Source organism: Chiloscyllium punctatum, chromosome 27 (assembly GCF_047496795.1).
Source record: "Chiloscyllium punctatum isolate Juve2018m chromosome 27, sChiPun1.3, whole genome shotgun sequence".
Lineage (NCBI taxonomy): Eukaryota > Metazoa > Chordata > Chondrichthyes > Orectolobiformes > Hemiscylliidae > Chiloscyllium > Chiloscyllium punctatum.
In genome coordinates, this window is record NC_092765.1 from 43,547,751 (window position 1) to 43,564,313 (window position 16,563).

Below are 16,563 nucleotides of genomic sequence, written 5' to 3' on the forward strand. Positions count from 1 at the left end.
GGTTTCCTCCGGGTGCTCCGGTTTCCTCCCACAGTCCAAAGATGTGCAGGTCAGGTGAATTGGCCATGCTAAATTGCCCGTAGTGTTAGGTAAGGGGTAGATGTAGATGTAGATGTAGGGGTATGGGTGGGTTACGCTTCGGCGGGGCGGTGTGGACTTGTTGGGCCGAAGGGCCTGTTTCCACACTGTAACTAATCTAATCTAAACATCTCATCTATTAACTAGGCACCATACAGCCTTCAGGACTCAACTTTGTGTTTAACAATTTCAGAACATGAACACCTTCCTCCATGTTTCTTACCCTCGCCCTCCACCCACAGATTTTGTTCTATACAGGTTACTCCTAGCACAGCCAAATTATGTTCAGCTATTCATTTCCCCTTAACACCTATTTAGCATTTATTTCTGTCCTGGCTTGCTATCAACAATTCCCTTGTCTGCTTCACCTTTTTTTTCTTTCATTCTCTCCATCTATTTCACTCATCCTTTTCCCTTACCTCTCATCACCATAAATACCATAATTTCCCAGCTGCTTTCAGTTATGACGAAGGGTCAGTGACTCAAGTAACTAACTCTGTTGCTCTCTCCACGAATGCTGCCAGGTATTTTGAATTTCTCCAACACTTTCTCTTCTTGTTTCAAATTTCCAGCATTCGCAGTTCTTTCTTTTATAAAGTGGTGATATACTGTTGACATATGTTGTTTAGATTTCAAACCAGGCAGGTTGACAACACGAAGGGTGGTTAATAGTGAAGAAGGTGGTTGCAGGTTACAGGAAGATACGGATGTGTTAGTCAGATGAGCTGAGCAGTGCCAAATGATATTTAGCCCTGATAAGTATGATACTTTGGAAGAAAAAAAATAAGATTAGGGAGAATGTAATTAATGGCAGGACACTGGGTGGCTCAAAGGAACAGAGGGATCTTGGATAATTATTCACAGATCCCTGAAGCTGGCAGAGCACATAAAGAGGATAGTTAAGAAGATGTATGGGATACCTGCTTTTATCATTAGTGGTAAAGAGGGATTGTTGGAGTTGTACAGAGTATTGGTTAGGCCACAGCTGGAGTACAGTCAGTTTTTCTATAATGTGATGGTTGCATTCTTGTGTAACCCCTCCTTAAAGGAAAATTGTGCTTTAGGAACAGCATTTAAAGTGTTGGCACTGTAATCGCATTACAGCCAACATACGTTTTGAAAGTTTGCAATTCAGAAATAGCATCCTCAATTCATCAGTCACATTATAGCAGATTCACATTGACAAATGGAAAGATTTGTACAGTGTATAATTCTGGTCACCTCTCTACTGAAAGAATGTGATAGCACTAGAGGACATACAGAGGAAATTCTTCAGGATATTGCCTGTTTGGTGCAACTGAGCTATAAGGAGACGCTAGATAGGCTTGGATTGTTTTCTTTAGAGCCGAGACATCTGATGGGGGACATGATTGAGGTGTATGAGACTATGAGGGGTATGGAGAAAGTGAGGACTGCAGATGCTGGAGATCAGAGCTGAAAATGTGTTGCCTGAAAAGCGCAGCAGGTCAGGCAGCATCCAAGGAGCAGGAGAATCGATGTTTTGGGCATGAGCCCTTCTTCAGGAAGGGCTCATGCCCGAAACGTCGAATCTCCTGCTCCTTGGATGCTGCCTGACCTGCTGCGCTTTTCCAGCAACACATTTTCAGCTATGAGGGGTATGGATATGTTAAGTTGGGAGCAGCTGTTCCCCTTGCTTGAGGGGACAATCATGCAGAGGCATAGTTTAAGGGTAAAGTACAGGAGATTCTGAAGGGATTTGGGAAAAATCTTTCTCACTCAGAAGGTGGTGGGAATCTAGAATGCACTGCCTGGGAAGGGTGAAAACCTTATAACCTTTAAAAAATTTTGGGTGAGAGCTTGAAATATCATAACATTCAAGGATATTAGACAAGTGCAGGAAATTGAGATTAGTGCATCATTAATGATAGCTATTGTCAGTGCAGATGCGATGGGTTGAAGGGTCTTTTCTGCGCTATATGACTCTATGGTTGGGGCATTCTGCTGATAATTGAATCAGTGAATGGCTGCCACCTATTTTATTGAGTTGAAAAAAGCACAAAGGGTATACATGTTCTTTCTGTCTGTAAATAATAAAGCATAGATATTGATATTTGTAACTTCCAGTACACACAAATGTGTCACAATGCAAGCCTGACTGACAAACCTAAATTGGCCATTGCTCATTTATACTTGCTAGAGGGGACAGTCATTCGACTCTTATGACACTTCGGCACAGAATGTAAATGGCAGCTGTCTCGAATTTTTGTGAAACTGGGGATTTGATGTGTCAATACGGGGACCATGCCAGTAAACTTAAATCTCCCCAAATTCAGTAATTAAGGAATCATAGCCAATGTCATTGATCATGTTAATGCCTGCCCTTAGGTGAAGTCTTCAAGTTTCAATCCAAGCCTGTTGAAAAAACAAAATCATTGTAGTGTTTCTGCCTTTAGCTGCATAGAACATGAACTATTTTAGAGTATTGTTTCAATGGCATATTGGAGTGTGATTGTTCCAAAACCAGAATAATTGAGTCATCATCCTCTTGATGAATATCTGTTACAAGAGTGAAAGTAGTGAAAAATAGCATTGGTACGGTTTGTTGCTTAAAATTGATACTTATGTTCCAACATCAATGAAAAATTGAACTGAGGTGCCTATGATCTCAACTGATCTTAAATTAAAATGACACAGTGCTTTCACGTTCACGATGTATGAATATGCCTTAATTCACTTTTGTGGATGAAGATGAAGGACAAAGATATACTTTTCTTTGATAACTTGCATATCTTTGCAAAACAAAGCTCATTCAGCATGAGCTTTTTCCCTTGAGCATTACATGGAATTTTGAACTGATGAGTACCTCCCTAATTTGGGCAAAATTTTGAAGGTGAGGACATTGTGAAGCCTCTCTGTCTGTAAACCTTCCAACTTAAGTTAATTGGGTGAGCTGAGTTTGAAGGTACACTTCTATGTAGCCTCTGAATCAACATGGCAGATTTGGTTTGAAGTGCCAAGAATATGGCATTTCCAAGGTTAATCATCATTGTCCATGAGGAGGTGTTTCTAATTCGTGAAATGCAAGTCTTTTCAATTAATTGGTGTCAAATTAGCTTGCTGTTTTGTGTGCCAAATGTACATTTAGAAGCCAATTAGCACAACGCTGACACATACTGTTTATTGGCCCAGCATTTCCTTGGCATCTTTGGCAGTATGTATACTGTACTGTCATCACACTTTTTCTTTGACCCAAACTATTTTTTGACAGCTCGTCCTGCCACACAAATGTAGTTGTGTCTTCTGTGAGATACCCAAATGTTTACAATATAGAAGCATTGTCTTCTTGTAGATGACTGTTCAAGGCCAGTCATCCCATTGAGAATAAGTAGGCTTTGAAATGATGAAACTATTGGTGTCATAGTATGGGAAGGTCTCCCAATAGACAAAGGAAAGATTTTGGAATCAATCAATTTGAACCATCATCCTCAATGCCAATTTGCTGTACATTTTACATCTTGGAAATATGCAGATATGATACACCAGTATGTATGCACAGGAATATCATTTGAAAGGGTTTTTTTTTCTTTTCAAGTGTCTGCTCAAAGCTATGATGAAAGAGGGACTATGCCATAAGAAGTTTTAAAATTGGCTAACTGTATATATTCAGAGTGGGTAAGACACCAGGTCCAGATGAGATGTATTAAGGATATTCAGAAAAATGAAGGAGGAAATTAAATGGATCATGGCCATTTTTATTTCTAACTTACTTTGACTTTTATACTGATGCCAGAGGATTTGAGAATTGCTGATGATGCTCTCTTGGTCCAGAAAAAATGTAAAGATAAGCTACAGACTAGTCAGTTTAACTTTAGTAGTCAGAAAACTTTCAGAAACAATAATGAAAGACAATATTAATGCACAGATAGACAAATGCTGGTTGTTTAAAGAAAGACAGCTTAAGGGAAGATGATGCTGAAGTAACTCATGGCTGTTTTAAAGTGTTAACAGGGAGAGTTGATGAGAACATGCTGTTAATGTGATGTGCATGCATTTCCAAAGGCATTTGATACAATGCCCACAATAGACTTGTCAGGAAAGTAATAGCTCGTGAGATCAAAGAGACAGGAGTAACATGATACAGAATTGGGTGAGTGACAAGAAACATACAGTAGCAGTTAATGATTTTTTTTGCAGAGGAGGTAGGTTTGTAGTGGAATTCCCTAGAGGCCAGTTTTGAGAGGCTTGTTTTTCCTGACATATGTTAATGGCCTAGGCTTTGTTGTGTAGACACAATTCCAAAGTTTGTAAGTGATAAGAAACTTGGGACCTCTACTTTAATACAAGCCTTTATTTTGTTGCTGCCATATCACTTCTCTCTCAAAGCATATTGTTCTCTAATTTTTCCACAAGTCACTCACCTGAACCATTGACCCTGCTCTTGCTGCATCGATGTTGTCTGATGTGTTGAGTATTTCCAGCATTTTCTGTTTTTATTTTAGATTGAAAGTATTCCTGCCTTCGTGCTCTTCAGCATAATAAGGAATTGACATTTGATCAGTTTAAGTCCAAAATAATCCATTGCCATCATGTCAAGCATCCATAAAAGGTGGTGAACACTTTTGAAATAAAATCCATCTATTTATGGATCAAAGTCACAGAGGCACACTGACACAAAATCATTTGTTTTTGTTAGTTTCTGCAGGATGTGGACTTGTGTTCCCCTTTGTTTAAACCACTGATGCACGTGCCTCGCCATTAGTGTTGTATAAAAGGCCCAGAACTCCTAATCAATCAAACTCTCATCATAAAATGTACAGATTCTACTTTAGGCCTAGAAGAGGTTTAAACTGCAAGTCAATGAGAGTGGCCAGCCCGAACGTAAATCTGTGTGACAAGTTGGTGCATTCGGTCCTCGGCTTCACAGAGAAACTTCTCAGTTCTCTTTGTCTTCTTTTCTCACTTTGCTAATAATTATCAACATGTAGATCAGGTAATATTACTTAAATCAATGAATTTGAGCAACAAGTCACCACAATACTGGAAGGATTTTCCAAATAGATTTTGAGAAAGGTAGGAATGTTATCAGAATGATAGCAGAGGCTAGAGAAACTGCAATTATTCTCCTTGGTGCAGAGACAGTTGAAGGGGGATTTGCTAAAGGTGTTTCAAATTGCATGAGATTATTGTTGGATTAATAAAGAGAAACTTTTCCCACTGGCTGGAATGCTAGGAATCACAGGACACATTTACAATAGAGTCATAGAGATCTACAGCATGGAAACAAGCCCTTTGGTCCAAATTGCTCATGCCGCTCAGCTTTCACAATTAAATCAGTTCCATTTGCCTGTGTTTGGTCGATATTCCTCCATATCTAACCCATCCATGTACTTGTCTAGATGTTTCTTAAATGATGAAATTGTACTCACTTCCACCACTACCTCTGGAAGCCCGTTCCAGGCACTCATCACACTCAGTGTGAAAAAATTGTCCCCTGGATCCATTTGTACCTCTTCCCTCTCACCTTAAAGATATGCCCTCTAGTTTTAGACTGTCCTGCCATCGGGAAAAGCTGTTGGCTATTTACCTTATTTATGCCTCTCATGATTTTATAGACCCCTATAAGGTCACCTCGCAGTCTCCTATGGTCCACGGAAAAAAGTAGACAAGCAGGAGGCTGGAAGCAAGGCAGGCAGCATCGGAAGGTGGAGAAGTCAACACTCGTGTAGTCCCAGCCTATCCAACCTCTCCTTATAACTCAGACCTTCATCCAGGTGACATTCTCGTAACTCTTAAAGAAGCATAGGATAAAAATGATGTTTTTGTTTTGTTCTAACAGTCCATTTTATGACCTAGATGCATTGCCTAAAAGAATAACAAAAACAAATAATTATTTGGGATTATTTGGATTTACTCTTGGAAAGAAAAATTTGTGAGCCCATGTGGAGAGTGCAGGAGAGAGGTATTCATTGGATACTTCTTTACAAGAGCTAACCCAGGAGCACTGGGCTGAACAGCCTCATTCTGTCCTTTACACACGTTTCAAATTTTTATCCTACTCCACATGCAGTACAATATTAGAGAAGATGCAACAATTTTCAGACATCTGAACACTTTTCATTCTACGTTTTTTTCTGATTAAACTTTAGGTCTGTTAATTCTACCCTGTATCCTTACTTTACCTTCTCCTCAGTCTCCCTGTGACTTTTTAAAAAATTATTCATTTTGTGGGATATGGCATTGCTGGCTGACCAGCATTTATTGCCCATCCCTAATTGCCCTTGAGAAGGTGGTGGTGAGCTGCTCTCTTGAACCGCTGAACCCACCTGCTGTGAGTTGACCCGCAAAGCCATTAAGGATTTTGACCCAGTGACAGTGAAGGAACGGCGATATATTTCCAACTCAGGATGGTGAGTAGCCTGGAAGTGAACTTGAAGGTGACGGTCGTGTTCCCATATAGCTGCTGCCCTTGTTCTTCTAGATGGAAGTGGTCATAGATTGGAAGGAGCTGCCTGAGGAGTTTTGGTGAATTTCTGCAGTGCATCTTGTAGGTAGTACACACTGCTACTACTGAGTTTAGGTGGTGGAGGGAGTGGGTGCTTGTGGATGTAGTGCCAATCAATTGGGCTGCTTTGTCCTGGATGGTGTCAAGCTTCTTGAATAATATTGGGGCTGAACCCATTCAGGCAAATGCGGAGTATTCCCTCACAATCCTGACTTGTGCCTTGGAGATGATGGACGGGCTTTGGGGAGTCAGGGGGTGAATTACTCACCACAGTATTACCAGCTGTTAGTCAAGAAAACAGATCAGAAATACCTCCCTATGCAGTCTGAGACACTTTTGCTCTCTCAGTTTACTCTTTTTCCAGTCTCGCCTAAGGAGAAAAGTACTCCCCTCTGTGTCTTTGAGGAGAGAGTTTGGTCATTCATAACATGGGACAGAGACACAAAAGCAGTTGACATTTTGATGCAGTTTGGTGTTACAGTGTCTGATGTTGTCCAATTTCAGTTTCACACCAGCCTAATGTTGGGAAACAGTCCACATCTTTATCTGTAATCAAATGAGAGATGAATGAGGAAGAAAGAAATTGTTTTACAAGGAATGAAGGATTGCTATTTTTCTTAGAAAATTCATTATAAATAACTTGGTGTGCTTTTCTTTTGAAAGGAATAGTAATCCAATTTAGAGAAGTGTCAGAATTCCAATTGAATTTTTTAAGTTCATTCTTTTGCTCTCCTCAATTTTCTCCCCTCTTTCCCTGCGGCAACTTTTACATTACTCAATTGGATTCTTTTTAATTTATAGGTAAATATATAATTCAACCATGTATGTCAGCAGACTTTGTTTTTAAAGCTCCTCTCAATAAAACTCAAAAGAATTTTCTTTTTCCGGCAATAGTTAGAATGTCCAATATAACATTGCTTGGGCTGGATTTTACCTGCAGAGGCTTCTGGCTTAAATCTCCACTTGGCCAGGAAGCCACCTGGTGGCCTAGTTGCTGCCGGCCTGTCCATTTGCTCAGGGCAAGATTCCTGCTCCCATCTGGAAGAAGGTTTCTCTCCCAAGAGTTGCCTACTAACCAAATGGCTGGCCACTCTCTAGTCCCAACAGCGCCATCAGTAATAGGCAGGTCTGCAGCCACTTCAACATACCACAGAGCTATGGAACTGGATTAGAAGGTGAATTGTGAAGGAGGTGTGTATGTAATGGAATTAACATCAGAGGTACATGGCTTAAAGTGTCACAAAGCTTAGAGTTTATATATCTATTCTACACATTGGAATCCTTGTATCTGCTCTGCAATGGTTGTACCTTATCTAGTAGGTCTCTAAAAACTCTTTTATTCACTTTATTGTACATAACTGTTATGATCACAGTCATAAATGATGTTATGACTGGACAAGTCAGGTCCCAGACTGAAACCTGACATGATGGATCATAGTTTGTTTTGTTTTCATTTAATGAGATGGTTTTTCGCTGAAATATAAGCAATCAATGTCTCTAGTTTGGTTTTAACAATAAAAAAGGTGTATTGCAGAATAGAAATGAAGATAAACAGAACAACCAAATAATTTCCATATACAGGTATCACAATTTGAGAGATTCCAAAACACATGGCAAAACATTATACTATCCATTGCAACGCCATCCTTTTACCGTACTAATAGCAGAGAATGAATATTTTTTTGTAACAGCTATAGGTTTGGTTTAACTGTTGCTTCCCATTTCAATTTGTGAGAACTTGGTAATCATTTCCTTGATTATTTACACAATTGAGCCTCAAATTTCTTAGCTTCAAGAATCTTATCAAGATTCTAACCAAACACTCCTGGTCTGAAATTTCAAAGTAAAACAGTTACTCTGGTGCAATTTATTTCCTAACTGTTCTGAAGTGATTGCTTTCTCCAAGAGAAGTTGGTCTTACACCTGATCCCAGCCAGATCTTCTCTGGACTGCCCAAAAGCTTTTGACATGATTTTTAGAATTCTTGATCATTCTAAATGAAAAGCAAACGAATGTCTTTCAATGTGTGTCGTCTCCTGTCACACAGCTGGTCCTTTTGTTTTAAAAGCCGTTCCTTTTCTCAAAGACACTGTTTCCTTGATATTTTTCAGAAAAATCCCAGGCTCCGAATTGGGTGAAGTGGTACAGAGATGAAAGGTTGTTGGGAGGCCTTCTTGTTTATAACTAAACAAATGCCTTCAGACCAAAAGCTTGAAAGGTCTTTTGGAAAACTGGTGCAGTCAAGAGGGTGTGAGCAGCTCTCTAGCTGAGCAGTTCAGTTGTAATCTAATCTATAATTAAGTCTTGGTTGGGTAGACTGAGTTCTGTGGGTATTCTGTTCTTTGTGATTCATTGTGTAATTTTATGAATACATTTTCTGTTTGATTTCAACCTGGTTGTGAACCTAGCTAACTAAATCCGGGTAATTTTCACTGCACACTTACCGAAACAAGTACCAAATTTATGGTCTGGGCTGCCTGCTTAAGAATGTTTTGAGCAGTCTGGCCAAGCCTATAACAGACTGGGTGCTCTTTGCAGGATTTAAACAGTGAGTGGTAGGTGCTAGTGTCTTTATTTCGGGTGTTGGTTTGGTTGGCTAGACAAAGCTTGGGATAGCAATTGCTGTTTTAGTTGCCAAGAGTTTGCTGACGGTGGGCAAGGTGAACTTAGTAGTTTTACAAAAGGTAGTTAAGGCCAGATTCCTGGAATTAGCAGACAAGCTGGGGTTGTATGTACCTCCTTCTGTAAGGAAAGGAGAGATAATTACAGAAGTGGCTCAGCATTTAAATGTGCTGGAAACACCATCAGGATCTATAGTGATGGCAAGAATTCAATTGCAAATGAAGCACCTTGAGTTAGAGGTGAGAGATAAGGAAAGGGCAGCAGAATTGAAACAGTGTGAGTTATGATTAAAAGCAGAAGAGAGGCATAAAGAGAGAGCAGCAGAGGAGAGAGAAAAGGAGAGAGCATTTGAACTTCAGAAATTGACATTTAAAGGGAAATCAGCTTAAAAGGATTGAGACAAAGGCCAAAGATAAGCTTAGTGTGGAAGAGCAGAGAGTTAAAATGGCAAGGTTAGCAGCTGAAGTGGCTGATGATTATGAGCTGGTCCATAAAACATGGTTTGGCTTCCAAAATCAATTTCAGTCCATGAGGGATAGAAACTGGGGCAAAGAGAAATCCTCACGTGGAAAGGGAAAGGTGGATCTCAGTGAAGATCATAAGGAGAACATACCACAGGGTAAAAAGGAAACCCTTGAAGGGGTCAAAGAAGGTAAAAGCTCTGGTGTTTCATTGTAATAAAGTGGTCCACGTGAAATCACAGTGTTGGTGGGCTAGGGGAAAGCCAGATGTAGGAAAACAGGACAAGTCAGGAAGTTTTGTTGGACTAGTAACAAAAAGCACAGTGGAAGCTAGAAAGCTGCATTAGAGTGCACAAGCTGAACAGAGGTTGATTAAGGAGGAAGTGCCAGATCTGCTTAAAAGATACACCTGCAAAGGTAAAGTTTATTCACATAGGCCAGGATCAGTAGGTCAGGAGGTTACAATATTAAGGGACACAGAATCCTCTCAGGCTGTGATGCTGAAGGATGAGGAGATATGCACTCCTGAAGGACTATTGCCAGAAAAGGTACTGGTAATGGAAATTCATTGTGAGACAAAAAGTGCTCAATTATGTAAAGTGAGGCCAGTGTCCAAAAAAAGAGTTGAGAATTTGTGGGAGGAGTACTGGACAAACTCTCAGCTCCAGGAATACAGTTTGCCCTTGCAAATGATATAGCTGATTCACCAGTAGGCGTGCTGCCTATTCTTGTTGAAAAGCCAGATGAGACACAGGCAATTGAAGCAATGCAGGATGTTTACCCAGGAATCTTCCCAGATTGTGTCTTAACAAGATCGCAGAGTCACAGGTTAAAGCAGGAGAGATCAAAAAGCACAGACAAGTAAGCTGAAATAGCTTTATCAAAGACTTTTTTTGATTAGATAAGTGAGACAGAGCAGGAGCCAAATGTTAAAAATGCAAGTCTCGTTAGCTCTGCGAAGCTTATTGAGTTATAACAGAAAGATGAGAACTTAAAACAGTTGCATCAAAAGGCACATACTTGAAAGGAAAGTGAATGCACCCCTCTGTGTTATTACTTAACAAATGATGTCTTAATGAGGACATGGAGATCATCACACATTCAAGCAGATGAGAAATGGGCAGAAGTTCATCAATTTGTTTTGCCAGAAGGGTATAGAAAGGAGGCGCTGTGAAGGCCGCATGAGCTACCACTTGGAGGTCATTTAGGGGTGAGGAAAACACAGGCTAAAATACAAAGACATTTTTACTGGCCAAAGATGTAGTTGAATTTTGCCAGACATGTCATACATGTCAGCCAGTGGGAAAACCACAGGCAGTAATAACACCTGCACCTTTAATACCTATTCCAGCATTTGAGGAGCCTTTCACAAGAGTCTTGTATGATTGTGTAGATCCCCTACCTCAAACCAAAAGTGGGAATAAGTATTTATTAACAATAATGGATGTATCAATTAGATTTCCTAAGGCTGTCCTATTACACAATATCACTGCTAAAAGGATTGGAGAAGAATTACTCAATTTTTTTTTACTACAGACTACCAATAGAGATCCTGTCAGATCAAGGTTCAAACTTCACATCCAAACTATTCAAGGAGGCAATGGATAACTTAGGAATGAAGCAATTCAAATCTACTATATACCATATGGAATCGCAGGGAGCGCTAGAGAAACAGCATCAAACACTGAAGACCACGTGAAGGGTTTTCAGTCAGGATTATCCAGATGATTGTGTAAGGGAGTTCTGTTTGTGCTTTTTGTGCTCAGAGATGCACCTAGTAAATCAACCAAATTCAGTCAATTTGAATTAATTTTTGGCATGAAGTAAGAGGACCGTTAAAATTGATTGAGGAGAAATTAATAAGTCAGAATTCAGAGACCAATCATTTGTGTCAAATGTTACAGAATGACTAAATAGAACTGGGCAGTTGGCTAGACAGCATTAAAAAGTATCACAGCATACAATGAAACAGGAAGTCGATAAGAGATCAAAAATTCACAGTTTTGCCATTGGGAATATGGTATTGGTGTTACTTCCAGTAATAGGTGAACCTTTAACAGCAAGGTTTAGTGGTCCTTATCAAATTGAGAGGAAATTAAGTGAGGTGAACTACTTGGTAAGGACTCCAGACAGGAAGAAATCTCACAGAGAGTGTCATTTGAATATGCTCGAAAATTTTGACAGAGAAGAAAAGCAAGCAGAGAAGGGGTTAATGATTACAGCACAGAAGGAAGAGCCAAGTTCAGAGGATTCTGCATTGGACATTCCTCAAGTCAATTGGACAATGAGAAAATTGTCAAAAATTGGGATAAATTATTGAGTTACCTTCCACAAGAAAGTCAAAATGACCTGAAAGAGTTATTATTATTACATTGAGGAGATACATGGATATAAACTGGGAAGTACTAACCTAATTGTGCATGATGTAGGGATAGGAGATACGGTTCCGATTAAGCAACATCCTTATAGGCATAACTTTCTGAAGTTGGCACAGGTTCAGAAGGAGATAGAGCGCATGCTCAAAGATGGCATAATCGAAGTGAGTTACAGTGACTGGAGCTCATCCATAGTCATGGTGCCAAAGACAGATGGTACCCAATGGTTATGTGTGGACTATTGCAAAGCCAGTGCTGTTACGAAGACTGATGTATATGCAATTCCATTGTTGGAGGACTGTGTTGAAAAGGTGGGACAAGCAATTTACATTTCTAACTTGGACTTGCTCAGAGGCAGATACCTTTGTCAGAAAGAGCAAAGGCAATTTCGGCTTTTATAAAGCCAAATGGACTGTCTCAGTTTAAAGTCATGCCATTTGGTATGAAAAACGCTCCAGCCACATTTCAGATCATTGATGGATTCCTAACTGTGTGGGGTATATAGATGACCTGGTGATTTTTAGATACTCATGGAAGGAAAATTTACAGCATTTATCGGACTTGTTCGATCGACTTCGGAAGGCAGGATTCATGGTAAACCTAGCTAAAAGTGAATTTGCCAAAACCCAAGTCACCTTCCTGGGCCATGTTATTGGACATAGAAAAATGGCCCCACAGGATATGAAAATGAAAATAATTGAGGAATTTCCCACTCCGCCGACGAAAAGAGTAGTACTACGGCTCCTGGGATTGAGTAGATTACCGGAAGTTTGTACCAGATTTTAGCAGTGTGTCTGCTCCACTCACCGAATTATTAAAAAAAGGCAAGACATTTCCGTGGACAGCAGACTGTCAGAAGACATTTGACAGCCTGAACACTGTGTTAACCACTACCCTACCTGATTACGTGAAGTCTTTCAAGGTGTCTATTGACGTCAGCAATGTGGGTGTCGGTTTAGTGCTCCTGCAGGAGGAGGAGGGGGTGTAGAAAGACCCATCATGTATTTTTCAACAGTTGAGAAAGAGACTTTGAGCTGGGTGTTGGCATTATAACATTTCAGTGTTTATATTACCAGCAATGCATCTGAGACAATCGTATACACTGATCATAACCCATTGACATTTGTGGAGAAATTTAAGGACAAAAATACCAGACTGTTTAGATGGAGCTTGTTGTTGCAGCCATTCAATTTGACAATTGCGCAGGTGGCAGGTCACAGAAACGTGACAGCCGATGCGTTGTCAAGACTCGAATGAGATACAGAGGTGTTCAGTGGTGGGTGTGCCATGGCCTGAATTCAAATGTGGTTGTGCATGTTTGCATGTGTATCGTCAGTGTAGTGTATATATGTGTTTTAGACGACTAACCAGTTTTTTTAGGAGTTTTAAAATGAAGCCATCTTTGGATATTGATGTTTAATTTTTTTATGGGGGAAGGTGTCACAAAGCTGGTCCTTTTTTTAAAAAAAGGTGTTCCTTTTCTCAAGGGTACTGTGTCTTTGATTTTTTTTTCAGAGGGATCGTGAAACAGCCCAAGCTTCAATTTGGGTGAAGTGGTACAGAGATGAAAGGTTGTCGGGAGTCCTTCTTGATTATATGCAACCAAATGCCTTCAGGCCAAAAGCTTGAAAGGTCTTTTGGAAAACTGGTGTAGTCAAGAGGGTGTGAGCAGCTCTCTAGCTGAGCAGTTCAGTTCATCAGTGGTGTGTTTGAAGAAAGGCTGCTGATGTCAGTCAGTTGAATCTGGAACTTCTCTCTCTCCTTCTGCCCTTCTAACTTTGACTTGTAAGCCTCTGTTTTATTTTTTGCTCTGTGATTAAGGGGTTTGTTTATTGGGACTGTTGTGCATTTTTTGAACAGCATAGTTTAGATTACAATCTAATCTATAATTAAGCCTCTTTTGGATAAACTGAGTTCTGTGGGTATTCTGTATTCTATTCTTTGTGTTTCATTCTGTAATTTTGTGAATAATTTTTAGTCTGTTTTAAAACCTGGTAGTCAACCTAGCTAACTTACTCCGGGTAATTTTCACTGTACACTTACTGAAACCAGTAGCAAAGTTGTGGTCTGGGCTGCCTGCTCAAGAATGTTTTGAGTGGTCTGGCCTAGTCCATAACAAATTATAAAAATCTCACAATACTGACAAATTCATATTATTGTACTATGAAGGACCCCTGACAACTACTTGTTTACCACCATGGCTATAGAAAGACTGACAAGCTAACCATAAAACCATTTCATGCAAATGATCCAAAGCCCATATGCCACTAGTTCAAGTCTAAACTCTAAAAAAAGTTACTAATATATCTGTAAATCACATACCTTAAAACATGTAATACTCACATACTGTATATGCATAATATTATATTCATCACATTAATATATCATATACATAATACTCATACTTTGTAAGTCAGCTATCACTAATACAGAAGATTTCAACCTTTACTCAGTGTCTTGCTGATGTCACAGTCACATAATAACATACATCACTATCTCTTTATCATATCTCTTCTCATTACATTACAATATATATAGTAATGATGCTATTGATCAAATAATCAGGTCGAGAGAGCTGGAAGCTAACAGAAGCTCTAAGAGAATGGATGCATTATTTAAACTGTTAGTAAAGAGTTCGTCAGACTTTTTCATGGACTCCAGTAGCATTACTCTGGAAGATGAAATACAGTTAATCCCAAAGACACAGCAGAACAGTGGGATGTGAGGCAATGAGTGGCAGTTGCTGGGTCCACTTTGGGAGAGGAATAGAACGTTAGAGCAAAATTATGTAAGATATGAAGGGATTGTGTGAAGTACAAATATTTATCTAAGTCCATTGTATTGTAAACCCTGTCCTGTAAAATACATGAATAAATGGAACAAATAAAGAACTACCTTGAAGTGATGTTTTTAAGATGAATCATAATATTGTGGTTTCGGCCAGCAAAGCAATAAGATCACCCAATGAAACATTCCACCTCAGAATTAATTATCCACTTGAAATCTACAAGACTTGCAGGTCAAAGCAGTGTTTTATGGGGATGTAAAGCTCAGGGATATCAGCTCTCAAAAAGGATAAACTCCTGCTCAAGTAGTAACAAAAAAACAAGGCAAGTTTTAAAAAGCTACTCTACAATAGTTTACTTCTCATTGTCAGTATAAAATAGAGAAAAAGAAACTTATCAATTATTGACTGCAGGACCAATTGATTCAAAAAAAAAATCAATGATTCTCCCCACTTGAGAGAGTGCATGAAGGAATTAAAGATTTCACAAAACTGGAATTGCTTTACTTGAAAGGCCAGCATCTTCATTTACAATGATTGAAAATTAATTGATAAATTAATTAGATTGTTAAATAAATACAAATGTGTTCAGATCATCAGGAGAATATTCACCTTCAGTAAAACTCCACAGTTTAACTCTGTTCACTGTGTAGGCACATGATAGTAGATAGCTTACATAAAGAGTATTTTAAGTCTGTGTAGACCATTCTACTTGGCATAGAGTTCTTTTTTCCTTGGAGACAGATTTTGAAAAATAAACTGTGCATTATTGATACATCCCGAACTGCTGAGATCATTGGAATTTTAATTATCATGTTTAAATAATATTGATGCTCATTTTAAATTCATACACTTTCTGAAACTTTCCACATCACATAAGGATCAGGAGAATTTCTTCTGGTAATATCTTACGAGATGGATGTTTTATCCTCGAATGCATATCTCTCCCAGGTGAATTTTTGTGGGAAAATTATATTTGGACGCATCAAAGAAGCATAGAAACCTAGTCCCATTTGACAGCATTTGGTCCATATCCCACCAAATTGAGATATTCATCCAGATGCTTTTTAAATGTTGTAATTGTACTAGCCTCTACCACTTTCTCTGGCAGCTCATTCCATACACAACGTTCCTTAATTTATCTGTCTTGTAGTTGACACTTAAGGATGGGCCATAAACATTGGCTTGGCCAATGGTGCCCATATCCCATGAAGTAATTTTTATAAAGTAATCCATTAATTGTATAGTTCTTTTTGTTGCCTGAAGGTCCTTCTAAAGCAATTTAATGGGTCTCTCTGATAGTTCCTTTTCAGAAAAGTCACATTTGTGTCCTTTATCAAGGCATTTTTCAATGGAGCTGCTATCTGTATAACGAGTTTGAATCTATCAATCCTGAAGTTAATTCTTATTATGAACTTGTCTTAAAAAAAAATCTTTCCAGACATTTTCTAGATCTTTCATAGCATCGATAGAAACATTGTTTGTATTAATTCCACAAAGCTCCTCCTTGGCCAATGGCAAACAAGACTTTTAGTGCCCTTTTTTGGAGATCATCTATCACTTGAACATTGAAAGACATTGTTTGCATAGTCAGAATTCAATAAAGGCATGCTTAGTTCATGATTAAGTGTTAGCCTTCCATTTCTCTTTGCAAGTTTTTTTTAAGAAGTAGAGTCCAGTACACTGTTTGATTATTTCATTTATTGGTTATGGTTTTCTCTCCTCTCATTTTCCCTTTTCTTATTTCTGATTTGCTTACTTTTCTTGTTGCTGTTTCTT